Genomic DNA, 26,410 nt, shown 5'->3' on the forward strand with positions numbered 1-26,410 from the left:
GAAATCAAACATTCAGCTGGCAGACTCGTGTGTACGCGCAAGAGGAGGAAAGTGCTCACGTAACACAAGTACTACCGTAGGGGTAGCAGGCATACCGCTCTTTCCTTCGCGCATGTTCCGACTCAGCAGTCCATGACAAACGTCAGCGTCACACAAGTGCTTTGTTATCCGGAATAATTGTGGCGCGGACGGGATATAAGCGCATAGCACTCTTCGTCTTCTAACATCTTAACAAAAATGGGTCTAATTAGAGCGCTACTGCAAACACACTCGTGCTAAGTGCAGACCCCACGGACAACGCGCAGCAGGAGACCACAAAAATATGCAAAATGCGGACCAAGGAAACGTACGAAAAAAAAACAATGTTGGCTGTTTCATTTTTAGAAATATACGGTGTAACACTTTCTAAAGTAACTTCCCTGATTGAAATCCAGCTACCTGTTGCAAAGCTGTAAGCTTTGCACAAAGGTTGAAACAATAAAATACGTTGCTGCGCGAATGAATGCTGGATGCCATGACACAATGCTTAAATATCCAGGGGAATGTAGAGGGTTGGCCTCGCAGATTGCTACGGGTTGTCGGCGCGCCATTTTAATTTCAGAGGCCACAACTAAAGCATGGTGAATGACGAGCATGCGGGCGCTCACATCGGTGACATCGCATGGTACTACAAAGAAAGAAGACGAAAATATAAAAAAAAAACACGCAAATCTCTGACGCTTTTTCCCCACTTTATTTCTTTTCTTTCCCCCTTTTTACGTTCTTTCTTGTCGGGTCTTTTCTTGATTGCTTTGGCCTCTATTTTCGTCTCACGAACTATGAACCACCTGGCTCAGCAGCAAGATGTAACGTATTTATAAATTTCCTGAACTGCTAATTGGTCGTCCTTGTCTTCCTCTTACTATATCATATTATAAAAAGCCAACAAACACTGACACCAAGGACAGCATAGGGGAAATTACTTGTGCTTAATAAATTAAACAAAGAAACGACACATAATGGAAATTAGAGTGGATGAAAAAACAACTTGCCGTAGGTGGGAACCGAACCCACAACCTTCGCATTTCGCGTGCGATGCTCTACCAATTGAGCTACCGCGGTGCTGTTTCCCCATCCACTTTCTTGGGTATTTATGTGTCCTAGTAGAACCCTGGGAGTGTTAGCCAGCGCCACCACTCACAGACCTTGTCGGCGGACGTGGAACGATCTTTTTGCCGCAGGCTTCACGAGAACGTGATCTTTTTGGGTGAAGGCAACTGGTCAATAAACCCACATATGTTACCTGAAGGCGTCAATGTACCCGGATTCGAGACCCTCGTTATGTAATGAACGAGAAGAAAGGGGATTAACCGAGGGGCCCGATTTTTATTAGTCATATCATAAGAAGCCAACGACACTGACGCCAAGGACAACATAGGGAAATTACTTGTGCCTAATAAATGAAATAAAGAAACGATAAATTAATGGAAACTAAAGTGGACGAAAAAAACAACTCGGTTTTTCATTTTCATTTCGTTTATTAAGCACAAGTAATTTCCCCTATGTTGTCCTCGGTGTCAGTGTTTGTTGGCTTCTTATGATATGACTAATAAAAATCGGGCCCCTCGGTTAACCCCCTTTCTTCTCGTTCTTACTATATCAGTCACTGCCCGATGACGCCACATCCAGCACCATGTAGAGAAACAACTGGGCAAGCCCGTATTTTATTTAGGTGGCCTCATTATCCCTAGAACGCTACTTCTTTATTAGCCTGCTGCATCTATTCTACTGCAACATTTTACACAGACTGTCTTGATGCACTGAAGAAACTGAAAGCCACCAAGACATTAAAAAACTGCGAGAAATGGGTAGACTAAAATAGGTCATCACACTTCAGCGCTACATTGTAATGAGTTCAGGGATGCAGTCCAAATCCGTTAATCATCTTGACCGACGAAATGGCTCACTAGTCTCTCTTCCTTATGACCGCCGAGATGTCCTCGAAGTCCATAAGTACGGCATCCAATAGTGAACTTGTGAAGGTATGGTACCGTGCGCCTGGTTCCATCGAATCAAAAAGTAAGTTTGTCTTTGAACGCTCCCGGCTGGCGTGGCCCTGACAAAAGCTGTCATCTGGGCATGCTGACTTGTGACAACCCTTGAACGTAGCGGAACACAAGGGCACGGCTGCTGTTCCTTCGACGGCCATCCATCACCTGTTGTTTTGCACTGGTACTGAGAGTATTGGACGCAAGATCCTCATGGAGGCGAAACTAAACCCTAATGCCACGGGCGACCATAGCCGATCGATAACGGACAAAAAATGTGCTAACTCATTGTTGTATTGCGTCACACAGGGCTGCACGCATTTGTGCGATGGTCCTTTTTATTAATTTTTTTACTACGTATGCCTGGCTGCAAGCAACCCTCCCACGCCCCCCCTTCCACACACAAAAAAATAAAATAAAGAAACAGCCTTTTCCTAAACATCTCAATTCGAACGTCCAACTCAACGGCTCTAGTAGAATATGCGCAACACTACAGAGGCCGGGCTGCATTCTCACGGTGATTACTCATAAATAAGAGTCTGAAAAAATAACAACTAAATTTTCATTCTGTCTCTCCCCTACTGCAAAACTTCCCACGATCATCGCAGAAGCTCTGAATATAACACGAACTAAGGACTGCGCAAAGGCTGCAGGGAATCATTAAGCACAGGTAGAAGTTTGATGCCTATGCAGGATGTTTTAAATTTTTTGTGAGAAATATGCTATGAGCGCAGCGAAAATGGTGCTTTTGCAGCAGATGAGTGCCAAGACGAAGTGGAGAAATTTTGCGTTTAATCACGTGAGTTCCTGGATACCAACAACAATAACTCCTTAACGTTAATTCAGAGCACTGTGGGTAGTGGCCTATATATATATATATATATATATATATATATATATATATATATATATATATATATATATATATATATATATGTATATATATGTATATATATATATATATATATATATATATATATATATATATATATATATATATATATATATATATATATATATATATATATATATATAAATATATAAATATATATATATATATATATATATATATATATATATATATATATATATATATACATATATATATATATATATATATATATAAGTGAATTTTCTTTACCTTCTCTTGTTACTTTCGTAGCACAGAGTGCCTCCAAGCTGGCGTAACCAGCTTACTTGGTAGAGAAAACTTTGCTTCAGCTGTCGCCGTTTCTCCTCTTCCATCAGAGATGGGACGCCATAGACGTTGAACTTGGAGAATAGACTTTATGTACACATTATATACATTGACAGCTATTTACAGTGGGTCCGACGTATCAACTCGACATAGCCGATAGTACATAGCACCGTTCGTACGTCAAGACCCTTGGGTTACACTGGGACCGGCGCCTTAACTCGGCAGAGCCGAAAGTGCAGAGCACCTTTCTTGCGCCCGGAACCCTTGTGAGAGGTCGGGAGCCAGGTTTTAAGCCTTCGGTTACCCCTCCCGAATCCCCTCACGGCAAATCACGACACCCCAGTGACCTGATTGGGTCAACTGGGCTGTCACTCATTGGGTACTCTCTCTCTCACCCTCTCCCTGCGTTCCTCGGAACATTCAGAGAGATAGAGGGAGAGAAAGTAACCACCAAATAACAAATAAACGAATAACATCCCAACCGTTTCGCCTCCGCGACATATATGGAAAAGTCTCCCGACACATTGAAAAACACTTACGGGGAACGGCCATCTGCGTCGCTCCGTCCTCGCGCCTTAACTAATCCCATCGAGCACTGCGTGCCGCAAAGGACACGCCTGCCGACGAGCGCCCACCGATTCGCAATGCCGTCTTGTGCATTGTTCGTCTCGTCCGGCGGGCCCGTAAAGCTAAGTGCACCGATGGATTTGTCTCGGTGGCGCCAGCCTAACCTTCAAGAGACTGCGCGTCGGGTCACCGATCCCTCAGGTTTTAAGCTGCCGCTTTGTACCCCCCCCCCCCCGGCATGACCATTGACGCCCTAACGACGCTTTGCCCGCACGCGTGACAGGTTAAAATGTCCCGACGCGTCGGCGCGGGCTATCTGCCGTCGAAGAGCGTCTCCCGACTCATTACCAAAGCGCCCGGCTGGCTTTACTCTCGGCTAAGCCCGAAAACGGCGACCTCCCCCAATTCTAGGAAGGGAAATGACCTCTCAGCGTCCATGCCGTTTTGCAACATCCTTTACACGTCCTCCCTAAGATTCATGTACGCGCTCAAATGCGGGTACCTGAATACTAACAAAACAAAAAGGATGGTGCAAAGAAAGTAAAGCAAATGTAACACTTTCGGCACTAGGATTTATATGTCCCTGCCCGCGCGGCCTGAACCAGCATCGCTCCCTAACAACCGAGCCCCTCTGCGCTAACACTGAATGCAAGCGCACAATGGTCATACAATAACTCTGCCTGAACGAAAGGCCGTACAGGCATATAAAATGCACAAGCACTAACTAATGAAAAAGAACCAAACAATAACAAACACCGAACATGGTTCATGCCCAGCATCGCGAGTCACGGTGTCACTATAATGACCGCACACACAAAACAAAAAAAAAGACACACAACAGAACAACCAGAACTCCTTGAACGCATGCAATAATGCGACAGGAAAACGCTTATTTCACTGAAGAACACACTTCTTCGCACAGTTCTGTTCCATAGTTCAATAGTTCCGCACGTCACTCTTTTCCGCGCGAGTGTTCACTGCATAATCCTCCCGTATCTTAACTGCCTCGGAAGCACAGCTGCCTTTACCCAAGCATGCCTTCAACTATACATAGCATAAGCATCCTACACCTTAAACTAAGATGAAACATAGGTGGAGTGAAACCCCCCCACAGCTCCTACTTAGCCGCCGGGGTCGAAGGGGTGATCCCCGCAGCGTGTACGGGTTACCTCACAGCGTGCTCTGCGACAAACCGTCTGTCCCGAAACGACGTTTCCATCGCGCCACGACCGCTTCGAAAAACTCATGCTCCCCATCGGCCTGAGTGCACCTGGATTCAATGCTACGATAGAAACCGCCTGACCAGCCCTGCACGCTCGCCCTTTCGGACGCATCGAGAATCGAGCCGACACCTCGGGTGGTTCGCACATGGTGCCCTCGTCTGCTTTTCTCAACACCGCAGCTGTCGCCACGTGAACACTGACGGCGGCGCTTAACTTCAGCACGGCCGTCACTTGTGTCTCGCGAATGGGAGCACAACCCTCGCTTGGTTCCGTTATAAATTCAGGATCTTCGAGCGGGACCACGTTTAGCTCTACACGCCGAGAGCTCGCAGAGATCCCACCGCGTTTCTGGCCACCACGCACCTCACAACGACGCTCCATAACGCCGCCATCAGCGAAAGCCACGTCACCCGTAGTCTTCTCTTCTTTTGGTACATCTGGAACTTTCACCAGAGTGACATCGGCCATTGCCAGAACCTGATCGACCACCGATGAGCCCACGGACGCTGTAGCTGCCGGCTGCTGCTTTTCTGCAACCTCAGTGCATGCTTGCATCGCAACCGCAGCGCCGCTGCACTCTCTGTCAACACAGCTATCAGCCCCGAATTCGGAGACACTCGAACCACCTGGCTCTACCTCCACGATCTCCTGACCGGATTTCTTGTCATCGGCCTGGCCGCTTAGCGACACTTCGGGATTAACCCCGTCACCCTCTCTCGACAACTCAGCCGCACCCGACTGTCGCCGCTGCGCCTCCGCAAGCAAAGCAGAAACGGTAGTCTGCGCGGCTGCGCCGCACTCTTCAGAAAGGCATGCCATTGGCATCTCGCGGTCTACGTCGGAAGCGCACTTCTCGTTTGCCCTCACAGCTCCTGTGTCCGACGGAATGCCCTCAAGTTCTGGCTGGGCGCCGTCTGCCTTTTGCTCTCTGATTTTCACTACCCCCTCGAAACCACGCTCGTCCTTAAGTAACTGCCATGCTTCCTGTGACAGCAGGCAATCGGTCCGTTCCGTGAGCTTGTCCGTTAACGCACACAACACCGGCACCGCCTCTTTTACGTTTGCGAAAACGCCACAATCGCGGGACAATGTTAACGGGACCTCCGCGAGCTTTGCCCTCACCTTATCTCCGAAGGCGGAGGTTAGGCTGATCGTTCCGTGCGCCTGTACGATCGCTTGCGGAACTACGCTCTCGCGCAACACTGTAATTTCTGCTCTCGTGTCCAAAATTGCGTCGATATGCCTATCCTTACATTCTAGAACCACGGGAATGAGGTCGCTGTGCCCGGCTGCGGGCTCTCCTATCGCCACGTACGCCGACAAATTATCGCCCTTAGTACTCGGAACGTTCGATGTTTGCTGCCCCTGACCCAGGGGGCAATTCCATTTCATATGCCCACTAGAGCCGCACGCGAAGCAACCTCTAAACTTTGGTTTTGTCTCCGCGCCTTGACCTGTCCCACCGCCGCAACTACTTTGCGGTGCGCCAGGCTTAACACTCGGGCTTTGCGACTCTGCCGTCTTTTGTTTCAGCTGCTTCCCAGCACTGTTCATGCCTTGCGCCTCCTCGAATGTCCGCAGTAGCGCGGCTAGTTCTGGTGCTTTTAGCCACGTTTTTCCTTCCTGCAGCGTGACGTACCGAAGTGCGTCATCTGACAGGTTTTTCTTCAATTGGTCAGCAACCAGCAGTTTAACGAGCTCCTCGAACGTCGACACACCTCTCGAGTCAAGGTAGAAGTGCAGGTAGCTTTGAAGGCGAGTTGCATAAGGTCTCCATCCTTCATTCCTGCGCTTTCCTGACCCCAAGAACCTTTGAGGTATTCCCCTGCGGAAAGTTTGAGCTCGTCAAGTACTGTTTCCTTGACTTTCCCATACTCCTTATGTTCCGCCGGGCTAAGTCTTGTGGACAAAAACGGAACCTTCTCCGCCACCAACGGGAAAACAATCTGTCCCCAAAACTCCCCGGCACTTCATACGCCGTCAGGGCGCTCTCAACCGACTCAAACCACACCGGAGCCTCGGCCTCTGACAGAAATTTCGGAAGCACCCCAGTGAGACATTTAGCATAGCGTCTGAGCTCACTGCAGCGATCCTGCACACCGAACGCGTGCCCGCTTTCCCGTGAGCTCCCACTTCCGTTCTGCCTAAGTCGCGCAAGCTCCACCTCCAACTCAAGCACCCGGCGCCGATCCGCGAGACTTTTTAGGTCCATTTCCCTCTGGCTCTCTGATGCGACAGACCCCTCTGAGTGGTCCTCGACATTCTCGGCTCCCGATTCACTCATCGTGGGCTGATTTCTCCTGTCGGGGTTCAAGTGAGCAAACCTCGTATTCATAGGCTACAGTACGACCAGGCAGCGGTACCCCCGAGGTGTAAGAACGAGAGGACTCACCACTTGCTGAGATGCTGCTGGTCGCCGCTGCCAAGCCTTGCCCGTTGCGGACTAGGCACCGTCGGTCGCACCAAAGTTCCAATGTCCTCACGGGACCTTGCCCGAAGTGGAGACGGCCAGGAACCGTCGACGCCCTTGGATTGACTGCTTGCTTCGCCTCAGCTGCGGGTTTTCTTGCCCAGGCCGAAGTTCGATGTCGTTGCCGAGTTGCTTCTTGTAGTCTCTGGCGAACTTCCTCGCTGTCTGCGACGCTTCAGTCGGAATGCAGAGCGTTCCTTGTCGTCGACTGTTTCGGTCCTGTCCAGACTGCGCCAGTGAATTTTCTTTACCTTCTCTTGTTACTTTCGTGGCACAGAGTGCCTCCAAGCTGGCGTAACCAGCTTACTTGGTAGAGAAAACTTTGCTTCAGCTGTCGCCGTTTCTCCTCTTCCATCAGAGATGGGACGCCATAGACGTTGAACTTGGAGAATAGACTTTATGTACACATTATATATATTGACAGCTATTTACAGTGGGTCCGACGTATCAACTCGACATAGCCGATAGTACATAGCACCGTTCGTACGTCAAGACCCTTGGGTTACACTGGGACCGGCGCCTTAACTCGGCAGAGCCGAAAGTGCAGAGCACCTTTCTTGCGCCCGGAACCCTTGTGAGAGGTCGGGAGCCAGGTTTTAAACCATCGGTTACCCCTCCCGAATCCCCTCACGGCAAATCACGACACCCCAGTGACCTGATTGGGTCAACTGGGCTGTCACTCATTGGGCACTCTCTCTCTCACCCTCTCCCTGCGTTCCTCGGAACATTCAGAGAGATAGAGGGAGAGAAAGTAACCACCAAACAACAAATAAACGAATAACATCCCAACCGTTTCGCCTCCGCGACATATATGGAAAAGTCTCCCGACACATTGAAAAACACTTACGGGGAACGGCCATCTGCGTCGCTCCGTCCTCGCGCCTTAACTAATCCCATCGAGCACTGCGTGCCGCAAAGGACACGCCTGCCGACGAGCGCCCACCGATTCGCAATGCCGTCTTGTGCATTGTTCGTCTCGTCCGGCGGGCCCGTAAAGCTAAGTGCACCGATGGATTTGTCTCGGTGGCGCCAGCCTACCCTTCAAGAGACTGCGCGTCGGGTCACCGATCCCTCAGGTTTTAAGCTGCCGCTTTGTTACTATCTATCTATCTCTCTATTACTATCTATCTATCTCTCTATTACTATCTATTACTATCTATCTCTCTGCCCGTGCCGATCACGACGTTTGGCTGGCGTAGATCGTTTCCCCTCCGAGACACCGAGTTCTTTGGTTCGTTTCTTTCGCTCAGGCGCACGTTTCGTTGCCGCGGCGAACGCTGCGTTGCTCGACGCTCACCGCGTGATAGGTGGGCGATAAGTCCGATGCGGGGCGCATCGTAAGTGATCGCTGTGCCGTAGCGCATTGTCTTATACCCCTTGGCGGGTCGACGGGAACGCTGTCGCGTCCCACTCTTGAAGGCGAAGCTTAAGCGTCCTCCAATTTTTTCATTTTCAGTGCGCTATCCCGTGCTTCGGGAATACAACGAAGGCTAAACTGTTACTTCTGAAGTTGTGGAAGTGCATTAAGGTCCCTTTGACCTCTGCTCTTTCACATTCCACTCCTGGAGGACGGGACGCCACCAGCCCCGTTCTAATACCTGCCACGCCACCCTCCTGGACTGTAAGCAGCCGCCAGCGCGATCCTAAGATGTTCGTTGGCCTAGGCGGAGATGACGTCGAATGTTGGCTGAAAAAAAAATCTATGGGCACTTTGCTGAGCTAAACTGCAATAAGCGGAAGCCTACCTATGACTGCCTCTGTTGATGTTGTCTGAACTGTTCTGCGAACGGACGAAGCCGTGGTGCTGAGCATGGGTGCAATCACATCAATATGGCTTCAAGGTCTGTCGCCATAGTGCGCGCACCCCCACGCGCATGCCCACGCTCTCCCACGCCCCCACTCGCACAGCGCTACTTGCATGGCGCCTCCTCTCCTTGCTTCCTCGCTGGTGGCGCCTGCTCTCCATGCTGCCCTCGCCGGGGGCCCCTCCTCTCCTTGCTCCCCCTGCCGGTGATCACCGCTTTCCTGCGCTCACCAGGGACTTAGCCCGAACACTCATGAGCCACTAAAGGCTTACGCCTTAATATGCTCGAGTAAATTTCTTCAACCACTGAGGCGAGACATCTAAATTACGGAACGTGCCTTCTACGTCACTGAGGTACCCAAGACATGGTTTACCAGTCACGATCGGCATTTCTGTGATTTGTTATCTTTCAGAGAGCATCTTCGGCGGAGTTGGGACACACTCATGGTTCACTCTGAAGTTTCGAGGAAGCTGTCTGAGCGCGTGCACGCTAATGGCGACTCCTACAAGTCGTATATTGAAAATTTTCTCGACCTTTGTCATCGCGTGGACAACGCGATGCCTGAAACTTACGCAGTAAGTTTCTGGCATTTCTAAGTACACTTACTTACTAAACCATGAAGAGTGAAGAAGCGGTCTTTTGTTTTTTTTTACGTGTTGCGCACTGGAATCTTAAAAAATAGCTCCAACGAAGATTTATGCTGGAGAAGTATTGCGCCCTTGGCAAAAAATGAAGTGCGACATCGATAGGCGGCATCGCATAAATTACCTGGTGGTAATCAAAGCAAAAGAGTACCGATCCGTCATTTTACATCGAAGCTGCATACTTCTACCCTCCAAGGAAATTTTCGTGTCGTTGTAAGCAAAAAACTCCCATGCATGGGCCGATCCCGGAGGTTGTGCAATGCCGGGCCGACCCGCGGGGGAGGTAAAGTAGGGATTAATCACTCCCCATACGTTGGCCGATACCGAAGATAGTGCAATGCAGGGCCGACCCGCCGTGGAGGTGAAGCAGGCGTCAAGCACTCCCCATACGTTGGCCGATCCCGAAGATACTGCAATGCCGGGCCGACCCGCGGCGGAGATGCAGTTCGTCATTAAGGGGCCCACATACACAGCTTCGCTGGTCATCCTTCGTCACAGAGTGGATGAAGACTGAGTTTTTGTTCTGCTAAAATGATGAGATATGACGAAGAACTCGCAGACTGGTGTATGATGTTCTTTTTTTAGCCTGTCGGCGAGGTTCTCCTAAATGTCTTAGCGCTAAGCTAAAGAGACCGGTTAGAGACTACGGCGCACAATAGTTTCGCCATCGCTGTCGATTAGATAGGATATGACGCAAGTCCATCCGAGTAAAAATGGATTGGCGTAAAATGATGATTGGTGCTTCATCAGCGAATCTAGCAATGCCTGAGTCTGCGAGTTAGTAAGTTTATGGCTTATTGCAGAAGCACGGGCGGATGGAGAACAAGATTCATCCAGCCGAGAGAACCAGAGAGAGAGAGCTGGAGAAGCATCAAGGGGGAAATAGAGACTGGTTCAGCTTTCTCACACCAAGTGACACCTTGCCTTGAGGCAGAAGATTAGCATCTGGGGTTGTGTGGAAAGCGGTGATGAACGTACAGCCATCTTTGAAACGCACCAAGCTAGAAGTGAAGACAACGCCACGGGAAAGAAGACGGCCGTAGGCAGTGAGAAACACGTTGCCTCAATAGATAGCGATAGTCTAGAGGGCAATACGTTGGTCGTGACCAGGAGGGAGCAAAGAATCAGCAGCTATTAACAAATGCAATCATCCTTAGTCGACAGCATGCTGTAGAGTGGTCGGTCTCGGTTGATGCCATGAACTTAAAGCGGACGTCGGACGAGAGAAAGCCCAACCTAAAGTGAGTTAGTGGGCGCACGAAATAAAATCTCAAACTGAATGTGGTGACGGATACAGTCAGTTATGGCACTCGCAAAACATTCTGCGTGGGATCAAATATTTGCATCAGCGCCCCGCAGAAAATTTCGAATGTAGGGGTTTTCACTTCTTTCATCCGAGAGCGCAATTCTGCACGCATACGAAAAAGAGTAGCTCCCGTGTCAGCCAAACCCCATAACCGCACACTTTCCACAGACACCAATAACATGTTTGACTGGCGCTCAGGAGGAACTATAACAGTTCGCAAACCTGCAGCTTTACCTCCAAACACTACAGTGGTTAGTTTTCTGGGAGCTGTGAAGCCGGGCGTAGCGGAGCAATGGAGCGTCGGAATGGCTATGGGGAGTGGCTTCTCAAGGAACGTGAACTTGGGGTCATGTTGAAGAAGCCTGCCGGAGATGGAGGTCGGAAACTGGAACGATTATTGGAATATCGGCTGTATGATCAAGGAGAGAGTACATCGCTCTGAAAGACAGCGCAGCCACGTCGTTCGTCTTATTTGCGACGTCTGCAAAACCGGGAAATGTGCCATCGTCTGCCGCAGTAGCATCACATCGGGCGCAATTGAAGCCAGGAAGAGAAGTCAGGCAGATTGGGTGCTCGTGCATGTAAAGGTGCTAGCTGACCTTGAACTGGCTCAGGCGACGTGGGGCATGGAGACACACCTGACTTTTCAGCAATATGGGCGCACGAAGGCGGTGGCAGGCAAGGAGAAATGGCTGGATGATTGGCGGTGTCCAGGGAGGCCAACACCTCTTTAATCGTCCTGCGTATGACGGTGACAGCGGAATGAAAGTAACAGCTTTAGGAAGTTTACAAATCGTGTGCTTGAAGTTTTCACGAACGAGAATTCGGAGCTCAACACTGCTTGTCGGGGGGTTGTTGGACGAGTAGGCTTTGCAAATGGATTTGCTGCCAAGCATCGAGGTACTGACACACAGGGATGACGTCGTGTGCACTCGAGGGATCTTGTGGCGCAAGGGTGTTAAACGCAAAAGATCTGATTGGCTTAAGAAGTTGGCGCGCGCGCAGGTTATGATCAAGGATCCCGTCAATTGCAATGAGTTGTGTTTGAATGTGCAAACTGATGCCTGAATTTGAAGATTGTCTTTACTAGAAGAAGATGCACTATCGCCCTGGCATAAGAGCCGGAGAATCCGTCTAAGGGAGCAAAATACTCACTATCTTCAGCCGTTTCACCAAAGGTAAACCAGAGGTTATACCCTACGCGCACAAGGTGTCACACAACCTTAAAAAGGTTGCCAACCATCATAGTATTCCTCCAGTTTTTTTCAGCGCCCAACAAGCTTTGGAAGCTGTGCCTTCGAATTTGCTGTGAGAGCAGGCGGGGCTGCCGTACGAGGAAAGAAGAGCCCTTTGTTGTGTGCTCCAGAGGGGTTGTATACGCAATTCCCTTGCACCCTTGTGGGAAGCTCTACGTTGGACAAACCGAACGTTGCGTGAATGACCAATTACGGGAATATGCGCAAAAACTAAAGAAAAAGGAAGATAAGGGCGCACATTTGGTCGCTCATGTTAGCACGTGTGGCTGTGATGCTCGATTTTCTGCGACTGCTATTCTCGGCAGGAGCGGCAACGCCTCTTCCAGGTTCTCTCTTGAGGCCTTGTTTAACAAGAAGAATACAGATAGGTGTATAAATGAGCCATCTACCTCATTAATAGATGCCGAGTTTAAATTCTTGCGCAACCGCCTTTGATGTGCATGAGCCTGTTCTCTTCTGCTTGGTACGCGCATACGTGAAAAGAGCATATATATGTACTATCCTTCCTACCATCAAACAGTTGTAAAGTAGCACTTGTCCTTATCCACCTTTCTTGTTTCCGTGCTTTTGTCGCGCTAAGTTACCACTTCAATTATGGATGCCCAAGAATCAACTCAGCGAGAGCTTGGTCATGGTCCAGGCCGCCTTCTCTGAGCTTTGCACGGGAGCGGGAGGCTTGGAGCCGTCGTCGCCGAGCGGTGTCTGAACACCCCGCGGATATCGCCCGGCGAGGTGCTTCACTGACAGGCGTCGCACAGCCGATATCAATGTAGCTGGAGCATTCGTGCCCTGTCGGTTTGTGCTTCGACGCTGCGCATGTTCGCGGCGTCTCATTGCATGTCTAGCACATGCGCCTTCCCTGAGGCACAACAGGCATCGCACCGTCAAACGATGCGTGTCATGTCTCGCCACCGATCAAGGCACAGCCGTCATACCTGGCTTAATGAGGATTGTACACCTAAGTATAATAATTACAGCTAAATCAAAGGTTAGCCAAGTAAAATTTAACCAATACTCAACAAGGCTAAACCAAGTTTTCGTTTTGCATATCCAGGGTTACCTGAGCTTTTTTTTTAACCTCGTTTGTGCTGTCTGAGAAATGGCCATACCGAAGTAAAAAGGAAAATTTTTGCGTGCTTTCAGACAGTCATATTCTGTCGGCAGGCTATATTGTGCAGAAGCTACCGTGCAGTAAATCTGTCTGCTCGGCGGTAAGAAGCTGTTGTGACATTGAGGTGAGCCTGAGGACATTTAAGGAGGTCGTTGTTATCAAGTGTTAGCAATATTGAGCTGCAGCGACCTAAGTTGGATGCTGTGTTCAGTTTACAGCCATTCGGTAAAGAAGCAACAGGCTAATTTGATGTTGCATAAGCTATTCTTAACTAAGGGAAAATTAGACAAGCAACCAATCTAAGCATTTGCTACAAAAGAAACCCAAAGGGTTTCTTTTGTTGCAGTTGCTACGATTGGGCGGATGTCTGATTTTCCCTTAATTAATTACTTCTCTCTACCTTGTGGGCTTCCGCAAAACTATGACGTCTTATTTTTACCTTGTCATATATATGCGCCGAAAACGTGATGATGTTCTGATTACAGATCTATATGTCAGCGCCCAATAACTCACGGAATTCTTGTACTTACCTCTTCTCCTGTGTTTCACGTAGTCACTGAGCGGTAGGGCTTTTCGACAACAGAACCTTATATTCCTGCCTAAATTGAACGCAGTACGTCGCCGCGACCGGTGACTCTGTCAAGAAATTCCGTATTAGTATTCTATTTGAAAACTGTCTAATCCAGAATAATAAAACTTTCTGACATTCCAAAACTTCATTATAGATGATTTTAAAATCGCGTTTGCAGCCAAACGTAAAAGCATTACGTACGAAAAAAATTAGAGTTGCCCTCCCTGCACATGCTCCGAACGATATTAGGTTTCTGTGGTTCAGGTGCGCTATGATAACGTACGGTATTTGGCGAGTTTAGTGTTTGTAATGTTTACGCACGCTAATGGCGCTGCACTACATGGCGGCGCCGTTGCTCTAGCTTCAGCATGAATTGTCGTCATGGCTACGCTCTCACCCTCGTTGATTGCCAATAAGTGTTGAAATAAGATTTCCTTTTATCGAAAATGACCCCTAATGGTTGCGATGAGCGCCACTTATGCTCGAACCCACCCAGACTCTGGCTTCAGACCAGCAGCACCTCATTAAAACTCATATTACTGATGCCCTGCCAACTGTTCCCCAACGTTCACTCATTTCAGCGTCGTTTTCCTACAGTGCCGTCACTGTTCGGCCGGCATCGCTGTTTCTCTGCTATACCCGACATGTGGTGCCACTAAATTTTATGCCGTCGCTCTTGAGTCTAGCTGCGCTTTGCGTCGCTATGTCTTCGGCCCCATTCTCCCACCGCCCAGACGCTGGCGGACACTGGAGAATAATTCGAATCTCTTTGTCTGTGGCATATCGCTGGACACGCTACCTGCCACTGTCGCCGACGCCCACAATCAGCCTTTGACTCCGTCAGGTCGTCTGTTTCCTTGACGTCGCACTCTGCTGCATGTTGAATCGCTGTGTGCCACTTCGTTATCCGTCACTCACCGTCTCTTCGACGGCGCTGCCTGTCGTCATTGCATCGCCGGCCTCCTGCAGAAGAAGAAAACTGATTACGGCTGTTCCGGAGGCAAGAACCGCTTGCGAATAAAAGTTCAAGGCATCTCTCTTCCGCTCAAGACGCTATCAAAGTTACTGTCGAAGGTGCCGCCGTACTGGCGTTTCTATACACAGCGGCCGCTCTATACACAGCTTCTATACACAGCTTCATGAGACGTTCCTACTCTTCCGATTGCACCCAACCATATTTCGGTCGTACGACCATCGTTGCACACTACCCAGGCACCGCTGCCCATGCTCCCTTACGCCAACGAGCACATCGCGTTTCCGCTGCAGAACGGCGCATTATCAACGAGCAAGTGGATGAGATGGTTCAGCGCGGTGTCATTCAACATTTCCAGAGTTCTTGGTCGTTCGTGATCGGCCACGTCCTGTACGGTGGCGACTTCTGTCTGTACAAAATCACCGCTGTTGGACGACGAAATGAGGATGACAAGGAGGAGGCTTGGGTATCGCAAGGCGCGTGTAGCCTACATACTTGGAGTGAAAGAGCTACCAAGACAAATCTTGAGTGTTAGGCGTGCGCGTCAGTTTTCTCCAATCACGTGAAGATTCCCGTTTGCGAGGCAGATCATCAAGTAAGGCACATCTGGTAGGTCTTTCAAATCGGAAGTTGGACTGGTTCGCACTAATAAGCGTCCAAAAAATTAAAAGTGTAGCGGAGAAGCAACCAAAGTCCCTTGCCGTGATTTCTGGGTCACTGGCTACTTACTACAAAAGGAAAGCCGGAAACTAAAATACCTGCGTCGGTACTTCTTGACCATACCTTCGCACTCAACCAGCTCATCACTCGTGGAAACACCATGCAAAGTAATTTGGATAGTTTATGTCTATAGGTATATTTGTCACAGCGTACTTACAGAGAATAATAAAAGTGCTCTTAGAAATAGCTTTACTATATTTATTGTTTCGTTGCTGCAACTACGATCGTTGTTTTGAGAATAACTCCCAAGTCAGTTGTGTAGCCGGTGGCACCTACAGGCAACAAAATTTCCACGAATATGCTTCGCAGCACATACTTCTTTCGCAATAAACAGTGCCCAAAAAGGAAATGATGTCCTCCTTTTTGGGAGGCTTTAGGTATTTAGCGTACACTTGTGCGAAGTCAGAGTGCTGTTTCCTGGAGCCGCGAGCACTTGCACTCCATAAGGTGATATGCTTAGGTTGGAGGTGATGCGTAATAACGTAAGCTCCAGGGGAATGTGGTCCACCTATATTGAAAGCAGGCCGTCGTGACAGCGATAGCGTTGCCTTCGTTCTACTATTCCTTCGACATACAGAATAGTGCTGAACGAACCCGTCCTTGTTAGCAAAAAATCAATATGAGAAGTACACGCTGGAAGTAGCTTTCACACTATGTTCATCTAGTTCTTTTTGAGAATTAGGGCTATTACGCATTAATTAGAAAATTATGATGACATTGAACTAGCTGCTCATTTCCATCTTGTCCCACCCCGTCCTTTCTTCAGTAAGCTTTTATTCAGCTCCACCTTTTACTGAGAGGCGTTACATTTCTGGCGAAAAATAAATTGCTTCACAGTACATAATTCTTTTGGTCTTTATTATCTGTGGTTCAAGCTATCTAAGTTGTACGTGACCCTTCCGAAGACGAATTCAGGAGCATACAGCAGGAAGACGATGAAGCTGACAGAGGGGGGAAAGAGTAAGGTGAATGCAGCAAACGCTCCATCATAGCCCTATTTTACGTCATCACATAAGCGTTATGATGGCGATTGAAAAAAACAATTACCATCACCGTCCTTGCTGGTATACCGGTTGCATGCATTAAATGATGTTTGCCACAATACATCCCATGTTTCAGCGACAGGCCCCTTCCAATGTTAAAAAATGGGATTCGAGTGAAAGTGATAGCTGTCTCACAAAAAGCTTCACAGCTGTTACAGTCATCAATATGTATTCGTTTCTCTGGCTAACTTATGTTCCTTTCGCGGACATTTCGTAGGCATCGGGCGCCTTGTACCTCTTGGAGAAAATTTTACTCAAATGCGCTGTTAGCGAATGTATGTCCCTGTTAACACTTTTCAATAGTTCAGTTTTCTGTAAATTTCAGCGCAGATTTCTAGCACTGGCTTTTTTTTTCTAATCTTGTGCAAATACGCACTGTTCATTTAGGCGGATTTGGTCGGTGCTATTTCTTTTTTCGTGCCGTATGTAAACCCTTTTCAAAACTTAACGAGAAGTGTAATTATCAATTTGAACTGCTTTATTATGACTGCTCGTTTACAGTATTTTTCCTTTGTACATAAGTGCTCAATTGCCTGTGCCATAGTATGGATCGCGCCTGTCTTCCCTTCTATGCTAAAGAATTAATATTTTGTACTTGCGGGACCAATGTGATAAGAATCTGGTTTTGAGGAATTCTAGCGGTGGTCGTCATGTCGTTTATTAACACTGAGAAATGTTTGTGTGGTGGATCCCCTCTCAAGAAGGATCCAGCAGCCTTGATCCTTCGCAATGTGTTAAAACCAGGCTACGAGAAATAAACGATTGATTTAGTGGGTGAATAAACGCATAAATAAATCATTACATAAAGGAATATTGGTAGCCTGATTTCTGCGTTGCTTGGTGGTGGTGCGAAGAGCCTCGTGTGCTGCTTATCTCGGGTTTTTCGCACCGGAGACGCTAGCGTCCCGGTTTTTCCGGACGCTTCGCGAGAGAGGAAGTGGACACAAACACGAAATACACAGTAAAGAGACTCGCTTATCTAACACGTGGCAGCGTGAATGAAGAAAAAAAAAACTACCCTTTTGTACAGCATGTGTGTTTGGCGAACGATGTTGACGGAAAGTGTCGAGGAACAATAACGCACAGAGCGCAATGATTTGAGAAAGAATCCCAAATGAAAGCGAACAAAGCATAAAGGAAGTCAAATGGACGAATGTCTGGGGCAGGTAGTTAAGAGGAAATAAAACGCCGTAGCTGACGCAGATTCAGTCGCTACGGACTTTCCGCCCACAAGACCACTGTTATTGCAGATGTTTTCTCGTCTAGTGCCTGAAGCGACCTTACGACACTGACCTGCCAAGCCCCTCTGTAGGTGTCTTGTTTCGTTGGCTTGCTGAGCTAGGCGAGTGCTTACAGCGGTGACAGAAAGACGGATGGTTGCAGACATGCGAGAAGGTTCTGAGAAAGGGAGCCTGTCCCGGGATATCGGGTCATTGAAATGCATGCGCCCTTTCTTTTCTTTTTGTCGGTCGGCACGTGTCTTCGGCAAACGTCGGACAGTGTGTGGGAATATATGAGAGAGTGCAGTAGTCTGTGTGCGCCCTGAGCAGGTTGCCGGCACAAGCGATATCCGAAATCCGGGCAGCGCATCATATTCGTCACAGCCCCGTCTAGGTAAGTTCTCCAGAAATGGTTATTTTGTTCTTTACCATGAGATGCCTGTTGAAGTTGTACTAGCGTAGCTAAGAGGACTAAAGGCATGGACGTTTAGAAAGCCAAGCCTTAAGGCGCTAATGTCAACAATTGCTTGCTTCAGAGCTGTTGGCGTCAAATATTCCCACTTAATTCTTACTATAAAAGCAAATGCATGCATCTAGCAATGAGTACAAAAAAGGGAACAAGCCAAGATAAACTTATTTGGACCAGGCGACACCAAGAATTAGTACAAAATTGAATATCTGCGCAAGGAAAACGTTGTGATGAATAGGACGATCAGTCTGCTGTTTAAAATTTGCTACATCAGTTCCACACTGCCGCTACCATCTATTAGCTGCTGCCAAGTGTCAGAATCATCATCATCATCATCATCATCATCATCATCATCCTAGTTCGCCCACTGCAGCGCAAAGGCCTCTCCCATACTTCTCCAACTACCCCGGTCCTGCACTAATTGTGGGCATGTTGTCCCTGAAAACTTCTTAGTCTCACCCGCCCACCTAACTTTCTGCAGCCCTCTGCTTCGCTTCCCTTCTCTTGGAATCCATTCCGTAACTCAATGACCATCGGTTATCTTCCCTCCTCATTACGTGTCCTGCCCATGTCCATTTCTTTTTCTTGATTTCAACTAAGATATCATTAAGTCGCGTTTGTTCCCTCACCCAATCTGCCTTTTCTTATCCCTTAACGTTACACCTATCATTCTTCTTTCCATAGCTTGTTCCGTCGTCCTCAATTTAAGTAGAACCCTTTTCGTAAGCCTCCAGATTTCTGCCCCATACGAGAGTACTGGTAAGACACAGCTGTTATAAACTTTTCTCTTGAGGGATAATGGCAATCTGCTGTTCAACGATCTGAGAATGCCTGCCAAGCGCACCCCAGCCCATTCTTATTCTTCTGATTTTTCATTCTCATGATCCGGATCCTCAGTCACTACCTGTCCTAAGTAGATGTATTCCCTTACCACTTCCAGTGCCTCACTACATATCGTAAACTGCTGTTCTCTTCCGAGACTGTTAAACATTACTTTAGTTTTCTGCAGATTAATTTTTAAACCCACCCTACGGCTTTACCTCTCCAGGTCAGTGAGCATGCATTGCAGTGGCCCCCTGAGTTACTAAGCAAGGCAATATCATCAGTGAATCGCAAGTTACTAAGGTATTCTCCATTAACTCTTATCCGCAATTCTTCCCAATCCAGATCTCTTAATACCTCCTGTAAACACGATGTGAATAGCATTGGAGAGATCGTATCTCCTTGCCTGACGCCTTTCTTTATTGGGATTTTGTTGCTTTCTTTGTAGAGGACCACGGTGGCTGTGGAGCCGCTATAGATATCTTTCAGTATTTTTCCATACGGCTCGTCTACACCCTGATTCCGCAATGCCCCCATGACTGCTGAGGTTTCGACTGAATCGAAAAGCTTTCTCGCAATAAATGAAAGCTATATATAAAGGTTGGTTATATTCCGCACATTTTTCTATCACCTGATTGATAGTGTGAATATGATGTATTGTTGAGTAGCGTTTACAGAATCCTGCCTGGTCCTTTGGTTGACGGGTCTAAGGTGTTCCTGATTCTATTTGCAAATACGTTAGTAAATACTTTGTAGGCAACGGACGGTAAGCTGATCGGTCTATAATTTTTCAAGTCTTTGGCGTCCCCTTTCTTATGGATTAGGATTATGTTAGCGTTTTTCCAAGATTCCGGTACGCTCAAAGTCATGAGGCATTGCGTATACAGGGTGGCAAGTTTCTCTAGAACAATCTGCCCAGCATCCTTCAACAAATCTGCTGTACCTGATCCTTCCCAGCTGCCTTCCCCCTTTGCAAAGCTTCCAAGGCTTTCTTTACCTCTTCCGGCGTTACCTGTGGAATTTCGAATTCCTCTAGACTATTCTCTCTTCCATTATCGTCGTTGGTGCCACTGGTACTGTATAAATCTCTATAGAGCTCCTCAGCCACTTGAACTATCTCATCCATATTAGTAATGATATTGCCGGCTTTGTCTCTTAACACATACATCTGATTCTTGCCAATTCCTAGTTTCTTCTTCACTGCTTTTAGGTTTCGTCCGTTCCTGAGAGCATGTTCAATTCTATCCATATTATACTCCCTATGTCAGCTGTCTAACGCTTGTTGATTACCTTCGATAGTTCTGCCAGTTCTATTCTAGCTGTAGGGTTAGGGGCTTTCATATATTGGCGTTTCTTGATCAGATCTTTCGTTTCCTGCGATAGCTTACTGGTATCCTGTCTAACGGAGTTACCACCTACTTCTATTCCACACCCCTTAATTATGCCCACAAGATTGTCGTTCATTGCTTCTACAGTAAGGCCTTCTTCCTGAGTTAAAGCGGAATACCTGTTCTGAAGCTTTATCTGCCAAGTTTACAGGATGCCAAGTGTACAGAAGCACGTACAGAAGCCCTTACGCACCTTCGCGAAATCACTGTTCTTTCTGAAAGGTGCTGGCAAATTCCTTGAAATGCGTAGGGAAGAACCCATCACCGGTTGTGTCCACTGTAATGTCATCTTAAAGAATTTAGATTTAACTAGGTGCAAATATATTTATGCTGATGTGAAGCTATACATTTACTACAGGTTGATAGTGTTGTAAGGAGCAGATTTACTTTGTTTTCAATCTAGTACAATAGAAAAGTAGTGACATGACTTTCAATGCCGTACTGTCAGCTCTTCAATATACGTGTTTTATGAATAGTCCGGTGCATTTTACATGTTTGGAAAACTCTTAGTGGACGTTTTATATGAGGTATGTAACTGAGAAGAGACGGCACAACCGAACTCATGTGGAAGAAATATGAAGCACGTAGAAACGACTTATATTCAGCCTTTTTTGACTAGTGTTGCATACACGCAACACACCAGCAAGAAAGTTCTTGCGGGGTTTCGATATTAAGTACGAAGTTTCTGGCTAAATGTCTTGGGCCCACCCTGAATCACTGGCAGGAAGCGTCAGTTGTTGGTTTGTAGCAGAAACACGGATGACGAAGAACAAGTTTGGCATGCAACTCGATTTTTTTTAAAGCGTTGTCAGGGGAGCCGCACCAGTGTCGGATCTCCGGCTCTAGTGGTGATGCAAATGTAAAGCAAATGAAATGTACACCCATGGTTCACATATAATGAGAGCTGCCCGCATAAATTCCTAATGAAGCGTTTGGTGTCTTCGGCTTAAGCCCACTTCCACTTCTTTGCCTGGGATTTTTTCCGTATTGCTGAAAAAAATTTCCTCAAGATATTTTTATTCTTGTTGATTATGATTATACGTGATGTGCTTTGTGCAGTTAGATAGAAAATAAATATATTTCCTTGGTATTTATATGTCTCCTCCTTAACAGGTTAAAATGAGTACACATGAGTACACTGTAAATTGCTCTCCATAATTTACACACACTTGAGAGCGCCAAAGCTATGCCAGAGATACTTCTAAATAACTATGTCCGCTCCTCATGATATCTGAGAAGAAAAGAAGGGGCTAAACATTTTTCGGAAGGAGATCAGAAACCTAGTACTGCGTTGTGGCTCTTACCGGCTTCTTTGCCTGCGTTGCGGGTTAGAAAAAAAAAAGTGACGAGGGAAAGGCGGAGCGGTTACCTGGAAGAAAAACATCAAGTTTGGTTCCCTAGAATGGCGAAGGAGTAAAGAGGCGATTATGAAAATTAAAATACGCACAATGGTTGCACTATACGCGATACACTGGTGTGCAACTGTGGCAGAAACCCATAAAATGCAAGAGATGATTGCCCACCCCTATCGGACAGAAAGATGACCACTGAAAGAACGTTTAGCTGTCAGCGAAATCAGCAATCATTACCAGTTTTCTCGTAGGTATTTGTCTTGCGGCCTAATTTACAAGGTACAGGTCTCAGTGCGTTTTCGAACAATACATGTAGAGATGAATTCTGCAGAAGACTGTAAGAAAACAAGAGATTTCTTTTGCTCTTGAGCAAAGGAAACTCAAGGTAAATTGACAGCATGGTGAGTGAATTGAGGTGAATTGACAGTACGGCACCCATGCCGTAAAGTATTATTTGCAGTACATAGGTTACGAAATGTTTGAAAACTGTATTTCATGGGTTCTAAAGACATCGAAAACGAGAAAAACAGCAAGAACACATTATTTTTATGAGTGCAGGGGACATTTATTTTGGTCGCGAAGGCGAGCTCATGATCGACCAGCGAACCTGTTCATGTTGATATCTTCATCTCCAAGGTTTAAGGCTTTCGCTACAGACGAATTTTTATATGTACAAAAAGGGAGGACGTGCATAGGCTAGAGATAAAAGAATATAACCGATTGTCTCGTGTTTGGTGGTGGTGAGCGCATAATTGATAAAATTTAGGTAGAGGCCAACTCATAACAACTGCTTACAGATATGAGTTTAATGTTTACTCACTTAGCGGCACAACACATTGGCACTATCTAAGCGAGTTAAATATGACGCATGAACTACAACGGGACTTTTCTTTCGCGTTTCCCTAAGAACACTCGCTGCCATCTAGCGCCACCGCCGCGAAGCCTGGGGTGTCGTACAAAATTTATGGCGCACCGGTGCATGCGAACGCTGAGAAATCCGTCATAGGCAATATGGCTTCTGTCTCACGCTTCTTTCTGCACACACGTGCCCCCGAGTGCAGAGGCGTGGCGCGCTTGTGCCGGACAACACTAAGAATTGTTCCCTCGTTTTCCACACACTCAGTGGCACATATTCGGTGACCCACGTTAGCAAGAGATTCATTGAAAAGTGGAAAATAACCAGTGAATTCATCGCACAGTTCACAAATGCGTTGGCGAGAAATGCGTTCATTGAAAATTGGCACACACCCATTGCAATTGTGTCGCAGCGTGCTAATGTGTAAGGTTGTTCTCCGTGAGGAAACTTTGTGACGTACGTTATTTCCGCTCAGCACCGGAGAAATTTAAGGGATCCTTTCTTCATCGTAGAGCGGCCCATTCGCTGTGGCCCATGCCTAGTTACCCAAGTTGGCATCAAAGACGCTCCTTAAAGAGTGGCACAACTGGCTCAAAGTCAGTGGCTCAAGTCGCATCTACGAGATTAATTCAAGACCAACACAGGCCGAGTGTGGCACAGACCCGCAGCTTCAAGCTGGCGACAAAAGCGTCAAAGAGTTTCTTCGAACAGTGGTATCTACACTGTCGCACACATACAGTGACCTATGTCGGCGTGAAAGAGGCTCGGTGTAGTGTGGCACGAATGTATACATTGCACATACTCAGTAACCCAAGTTAGTCCAACGGCTGGTTTCAAACCGGTTTTCCTAAGCACAGCAGCGCGATGCTCTACATATCCGACCATGAACCTTCCAGTGGCCCGAACTGGCGGGAAAATGTGGACATACATACATACATGCATGCATGCATGCATGCATACATACATACATACATACATACATACATACATACATACATACATACATACATACATACATACATACATACATACATACATACATACATACATACATACATACATACATTCTTACACATGCGCTGTGAACCGGCGTACGCAGCGGCTAATAATGCCGTGAGGTAGCCATTGCCGGAAGATCACAAATTTTCGCAGGTGGTCGCAATTGCAGAGGGGTTGGCCATAGCATTGCAGCATCGCGTTAAGTAATCAACGCAACCGGGTATTTAATGGTTGCCCTTGCCTGACTTGGGACAAAGACGCATGAGTTCAGCTGTTGAAAAGGCGTGCTTGGAGGAGGCATCAGCTGCAAGAGACCAGGTGGCGTAGTAGTTTAACCTTTGTGACCAGAACAATATTATACAAATGACGCCTTATGATTCCGCAGACTGTACCCTTTATACCCAATAACATTGTTCTTGGGTACGCTAAAGCATCAGCGCACAACCTGAATGCCCAGATGTAGGGTCGTCATGCATGCACACAGACTCGCTGTTCGAAGGCTTTCCGACACCACTACGAGAAAACAGGCACTAATGTTGGGATTGTTCTTTTTTTTCAAAGGTCAGTCTCGTGCATAAAATGGCTTGGTGTGGTAGACTCGGGCAGAGTACGTGGTAAGGAGTGGCGTCAAACTGGCGTCCTTGTGCTGTTAGGTGTGGAAACCATTGATATCCGACATATTCGACAGTGCAGAAACTACAAGGTGATTGAACTTGTGTGCGTCAGAGTTCATTGAGTGGAGAAGCATACGCGATAGACAATCTAAGTTTGCGTGTCGTTGGCCGCTCCGATATGAAACAGTGAAGATGTGTTCTTGTAGCCGGAGGGCCCAAGGCCCAAGGCGGCCTCGCGGGATACAAATGATGACAAGACAACACAGAGTGGGGTAGTGGGTTACAACTTTGCAAGAATACAGGCATGGTTGAAACCACTGAACAGCATATTCCGTTGAGACATTCTCATTCTGAGACTGTAATTCTGATAGGGCCTGCTTACTGAGCGACTTTAATAGGCAATCACGTGTTCGCGGTTAGTGTGGTGATAACCAGGAAGGCACCGATGTTGATGCAACTGCATCTGTGTGAAGTTCTGTCGGTGCTGTATGCGCAAAGTGACAAAGAACACGTGGTGACCTCAGCAGGAACTTTAACTGATGGAAAGAACACTAGCGTTTGGGGGTCCACACGTGTGCGGCAAATTACGGCCATCAAACGGTCGCAAACACCTGGCCACGGCTACTAAATTCTTATATAGAAGCCGGCATTGACATCTATGCCTTGACACCATCGGAGCTCATCTGTCTGGCGAAAACTACGATTTACATCACCATGGTATAGTGAAACCACGTGCATTCACAGTGAAAGAAATCTAACTACTCCCTTTAATTGATGTAACCCACTGTTATTTCTTTTACAATTCTGAGAGTGTTCTTCGCCACCGGTCTGCCAATATGTAAAGGGGGCCAGGGACCACTCAAGCAGCCAATAAGCAGCTATTACCTTGGCCCCCTCCATTTGCTTGTAAATTAGCCAAAAAAAAATGAAATGGTGGAAGCAGTCAGAGGACACGCCACGTAAGAAAAGTCATCAATAAAGCGATGGTCCCGGAAACTATGGGACTCCTTCGGAGAACAATGCGCACTGAACGCATTAATGGCTGCTACCTTTTGGGGCGGATGCCATCCTTGTTAACAAGATGGCTCAACAGAAGAGTTATGACAACAGCTAAACGGCATTTTTTGGAGTTTTTAGACAAGGCATGTGGATTTGATGCAGTTCTGCACAATATCCAGACGAGTGGCGCTTGCTGAATGTGCGTTTAAAGACAATGTACTCGAGGTAGCACATGCTGATGATGTTTAAGTTGAAGGAAGGCAGAATGGCGTCCATGAATCGTCCAAACGTTGCGAGAGCATTTTGCATTCCATATAGAAGCCCATTAAATTTGAAGATCCCGTCTGTGGTTACATAGGTTGTCTCCTTTTTTCTTGGTCTTCCAGGTGCACTGAAATTTGCTAATAGTCGGAGTGTAGGTCTACATAATAAGGATTAGAGGCCGATTCAAGGCAGTCTATGACATCACCAATGCGTGGGAGTTGGTAAACGTCCTTTTTACTCAAAGCATTCCTTCAGTGGTAGTCCATGCAAAATCTCCAAGTACCACGTTTCTTCTTTACAAGAATGACGAGCTGCCTAGCGACTTGGTGAATTTTGTAATAACTTCTTTTGCATCATTTCTCGCAGTTGTTCGTCGATCATTTTACACTCCGTAGATGAAATGTTATTTGGTTTTTCTCTAATCGGACTCACCGACCTCATGTTGATTGTATGGCGTGTTCAATACGCTGATATGGCGAGCATTTTGTTGTTTTGTGCAAAGTGTAATACTTA

The 26,410-nt window shown here is 47.2% G+C and overlaps 1 protein-coding gene across 1 annotated transcript in view; it reads left to right on the forward strand.

The window, feature by feature from the left end:
• The first annotated feature begins 18,390 nt into the window (after positions 1–18,390).
• LOC135913108 (techylectin-5A-like) overlaps positions 18,391–26,410 on the forward strand; it is a 30,090-nt gene continuing 22,070 nt past the window's right edge. The window contains exon 1 of the mRNA XM_065445776.2: positions 18,391–18,528. The gene's annotated coding sequence lies outside the window, so the exon portion shown is untranslated. The remainder of the gene's footprint in view (positions 18,529–26,410) is intronic.

This window comes from Dermacentor albipictus, chromosome 2 (assembly GCF_038994185.2).
Source record: "Dermacentor albipictus isolate Rhodes 1998 colony chromosome 2, USDA_Dalb.pri_finalv2, whole genome shotgun sequence".
In the NCBI taxonomy this organism is placed as follows: domain Eukaryota; kingdom Metazoa; phylum Arthropoda; class Arachnida; order Ixodida; family Ixodidae; genus Dermacentor; species Dermacentor albipictus.